The sequence below is a fragment of the Bubalus kerabau genome, chromosome 3 (genome assembly GCF_029407905.1).
Source record: "Bubalus kerabau isolate K-KA32 ecotype Philippines breed swamp buffalo chromosome 3, PCC_UOA_SB_1v2, whole genome shotgun sequence".
NCBI classification, from domain to species: domain Eukaryota; kingdom Metazoa; phylum Chordata; class Mammalia; order Artiodactyla; family Bovidae; genus Bubalus; species Bubalus kerabau.
The window spans coordinates 187,453,068-187,457,829 of NC_073626.1; positions in this window are offsets into that span (position 1 = coordinate 187,453,068).

Sequence of the window (4,762 nt, forward strand, 5' to 3'; positions counted from 1 at the left end):
AAGACTCTTTCTCCTTGGAAGGAAAGTTATGACCAACCTAAACAGCATGTAAAAAAGCAGAGACATCTATTTGCTGACAAAGGTCCGTCTAGTCAAGGCCATGGTTTTTCCAGTAGTCATGTATGGATGTGAGAGTTGGACCATAAAGAAGGCTGAGTGCTGAAGAACTGATGCTTCTGAGCTGTGGTGTTGGAGAAGACTCTTGCGAGTCCCTTGGACTGCAAGGAGATCCAACCAGTCCATCCTAAAGGAGACCAGTCCTGGGTGTTCATTGGAAGGACTGATGCTGACGCTGAAACTCCAGTACTTCCACTTGATGCAAAGAGCCGACTCATCGGAAAAGACCCTGATGCTGGGAAAGATTGAGGGCAGGAGGAGAAGGGCCGACAGAGATAAGATGGTTGGATGGCATCACCGAGTCAATGGACTTGAGTTTGGGAACGTCCGGGAGATGGTGAAGGACAGGGAGGCCTGGCGTGCTGCGGTTCATGGGGTCACAAAGAGTCGGACACGACTGAGCGAGCAAACAGCGGCCTCTGTCCCTGGCAGGCAGCTTCTCCCCACGGTCGTCAGGCCCCTTTAAAGACCGTGAGCAGGTCATACTTGTGACCATGATTGTAAAGTGCCTAGTTCAGCATATCTGCCAAAGAACTGTGAGTTCTAGGAAGTGCCTGACTGAGGTGGGATCGAGGCTTCTGAGGCGCGATTCTCGGGGCCCTCCTGGCTGTGCCTGGCTGCCCGTCCTCGAGTGGGGCAGGGCTGCGGACAGAGGGGCTCTCAGGCTTCTCAGGGCCCGAGGGGTTCGTGGGGAGGCGGTAGAGCAGGCACCCCAGGGCCCCAGCCCTGGCTCACGGCGTCCGGTCACTGCAGACACAGGCCTGCCTGTGCCCCGCAGCCGGGGCCACCCCCGCCGACCCACAAATCCATCCCACACTCATCCTCTTTTCTTGGCATTCCTGGCTCTGCTTTCAGAGTCTGGGCAACCGGGCAGGGAGGCTGGGGAAGCAAAGGCCTTGGCAGCCTTCATGGAGAGTGAGGCAAGGCCCGCAGGACTTACAGGTGAAGACCCGAGGCCACAAACCAGGACAGCCCTCTCTGCCTGTCTTATCCGGCTTGGGAGCTGGGGACGGGAACTATGGGCAAGTTTGGCCTCTGTCCATGCAAGGTCTCGTCCCAGCCCCGCCTCTCAACACCCCTGGGGGAAGATGGCATCACAGCCCTGGGCCTCGGTCTCCTCATCCATAAAAAGGCACCACTCATCCCGAAAGCAGAATTAAACGATTATGACCATGAAGCCCATGGCACAGCGCTGCCCCTGAAGAGCACGTGGCCGCTCTGGGGAGCCGCCCCAAGCCCGTCTCAGAGCAGGGTCAGCAGACACATCCACCGGCACCCCCCCCCCCCCCCCGCCCCCAGTGTCCGAGCCGGGCCTCCAGGAGAGCAGAGAGGCCTGAGTCCTCGTGCACAGGTGGGGCCCTGAGAGAGGGAGAAGCCACCTCCGGTTAGGGGTGGTGTCCTGGCGTCAGGGGAGGGCTACTTGGAGGAGGTGGCCTTTGAGACAGGTTCCTGAGTGGACGGAGCAGAATCTCCAGGGAGTGGGGCAGCTGTAGGGGGTGGCGGAGGCCAGCCCCTGAGGGCCCGGGCATTCTCACAGCCAGCGGGGGCACTGCCCGGGGCCAGGCCTGGTGCCGGGCGTGCGGGCGGTGGGACCCGGACGTGCTGCCGGTGTGGGGCGCACTGGGGTGCCTGAAGGTGGGGGGCATACAGGGCAGGGGGCGGGTGGCCTGGCCATGGCAGACAGGACCTCTGTGGGACCAGGGCACGCCCCAGGCCCTGCTGGGCTCTCTCTCTCTCATGTGGGGGGATTGGACGAGACCAGGCCTTCCCTCAGTGCTCCTGGAAGCCCCCAGACAGGCCTTAACCCTCCTTCCCCAAGGGCCACTAGGGAGCTGGGCGATGAAGCAGATCCCCGGGCAAGCCCCCCACATAACGGGTGGATGTGAGGACGGTCCCGGAGTGGCAGGCGGCCCACTCCCCCAGCGGGCCTCCTTCCTCCCCTCTCCCCGCCCAACTCAAGCAGGCTCACCCCCACACTCCCTCCCGAGCCCTCCTCCTGCTCCCCACTTCTGAGCCTTACATGCCTCCACCCACTCAGCCACTCACGGCCCATTTCACAGATGGGAACGTGGAGGCCTGGGTCTCGGTGATACGAGGACCTTGCAGGGCAGGCCCTGGCGAATGGCTTCCAGAGGCTGACGGCTGCCTTTTTCTTCGGTCGTCTTTGTATTCTAGGAGGTCTCCACCCCCCCATCTTTTCCCCACAGCAATGGGGTTGTGCAGAGCCCAGGTTGGTGGTCTTCTAGAATGTTCCTCAGCAGGATCTGTCTGTTTCACTGAAGTGTTGTTGAACTGGTTCCTCTACCTGCTCCTGTCCTGTTACCAGAAGTCAGGTCGATGGACTGGATGAGGGTCCCGTGATAACCTCGCAGCACGCACGGCTGAGCCTGGGACCATGCCAGACCCTCATGTCCAAGTGCCGATGCTGTTCGTCCGACTGCCGGCCGCTCAGAGCTTCTGTCCCCTCCTTGGCCTCTCAGCACCTCCTATGTGCCAGGCCTGGGGGATGGGGACAGTCATGGATCATGTCCCTCCTGACGTTGGCCCCGAAGGAGCACGGTCAGCCCCGAGCCCCCGAGTAGACGGGAGGGTGGACCCGGTGATGGGGGGGACACGGTCTGGTGGGGAGAGGAGGCTGGGCCAACGGCAATGGGAGGAGATGCCTGGGCTGACATCCTAACAACCAGAGAGACAGACTGCGGGTTGGAGGGGCAGGGGGTGCATGGCAGGGGCAGCCGGGGAAGAAGGTTCCAGGCAGGAGAGCAGAGGCGTGAGGCCAGGGCAGGAGGAGTCCTTGTGGGGGAATCCTGGTGAGAGGGAGCCTCGGGCTCGCCCCTCGGGAGGGAAGTGCTGCCCGAAGCCTAGACGCCCTGAGACCGGGGTGGCTGTGAATGCACCCCCAGCCCTTCCCGAGGTGGATGCAAGGCCTCCTCCCGGGTGAGGACAGCTCAGCTGCCCCCCGGCACCCCCCGCCCCGTCCTGTCTCTGCTGTGACATCTCTGTGTAGTGCGCCTGCCAACCCAGCCGGCATAAAACTTGCTCAAAACGGCCCTCCTCCTCCCCCTTCCTCTCTCCTCCCAGCTCAGCCCCTCTCCAGGAAAGCCCCGCTGGTAAAACAGGAGTCTTTCCAGGCTCCCGATGTCTTGGCAGAAGGCACGTGGCCCCAGAAATGGCCTCTCAGGGTCCACAGCCCGGCGTGGGGAGGGCGGGCAGGCCCGGGAGCTCTGACACCTGGCACCCTGCCTTCAGTGGAAGTCAGGAAACCCGCCCGCCCCACCCCCAGGACCGCTGCCCCATCTCTCCCCCCAGAGCCAGCCCCCCGGCCAGAAGGCAGTAACCTCATCTCTTGTTGGGCAAGCTTGGTCCGCCAGGGTGGGGCCCCACCAGGTGGAGGCTGGCACGTGTCTGGGCACCTGAGCCCAGGCAGACAGGTGGGCTGGGACCCTCAGGTCCCTGTCTCTTGGGATTTTCCCAGCCTGCCCCAGGGCAGGCACTGGTCCTCTTCTGATGGCCTGGGGTCTGGTCTCCCCGAGGCAGAAATTCTCATCTGTGACTCTGCATTCAACGCAGAGGTAAGGACAGCTGAGTTTCAGGAGATGGAGGAAGCAGAGAATTTGCCGTGTTCATGCTCCTAGGGGCCAGGGTGGGGCTGTGGCAGGTGCCCCCAGGAGGCCATGGGGCTGTGTGGCCTGCGAGGGAACAGCTGAACCCACCCGGACCTGGCCTCCCCCAACAAGCTGGGCCCTTTCCAGCCCCAGGGCCTTTGCTCGTGGAGAACGCTCTTCCCTCAGATTCTCCTAGGATCCCGTGCCACCTCCCCCAAGGGGCCTTTCCTGGGATCTGTCCAACACTGTCCGCATCGCTGTCTACCGTCTTGCCCATTTCATTGTCTCCGCGGTACCTGTCATGCTCTGAAGTCGCAGGACTTATCCGCCGGATGGTGTGTTCACAGCTGGTCCTCCGAGTGCCCATCCCTGGGTCACAGCCCGTGCTGGCTTGGCGGGCATCGCTTCTGTAAGCATCAGCTCCCTGGCTCCCTGAAACCCCCAGGGGCAGGCATACAGTCCTGTTCTGCCTGTACCCTTGGCGCTGAACTGGGCAACCTGCAGGACTTTGCCACCGGCAGCCTTGCCCTTTCAAGGACGGGCACCTGAGGGAAACTGGGACAACTCTCAGCTCGTTTCTGTCCCCAGCCCCATCTGCTGGGCCTGGACTCGCTCCTGCCTGTTCACAGGCTGCAGGAACCAGGGGTTCGTTGTGCCTGCGGACGCCCAGTGCCCTGTGCTCGGTGGGGCTATGCCGTCCGGGTGCTGAATGAGCTTAACACGAGGGCGAGGGAAGGGGACTGGGGCACGGCCGTGCGGAGGGCTCCCAGGCTCCCCTGGGTCAGTCATGGTCACAACCTGATTGTTTTCCACCCAGACCCTAAAGGCCACCCCCTGCCCCCAACCATCCGCCCCCACCCCACAAATGAAGAGGAGCCCCAGGTCTGGGGACATGGTCCCATTGGAAGCTGAGGTCCCATCTGGTTGGTGTGTCCAGCCCTGTGCCAACGGGCCGCAGCTCCTTGGAGAACGGAGCAGAGACCATCAGAATCAATGGGCTCGGGGCTCCCCTGGCCGTCCAGTGGCTAATACGCCACGCT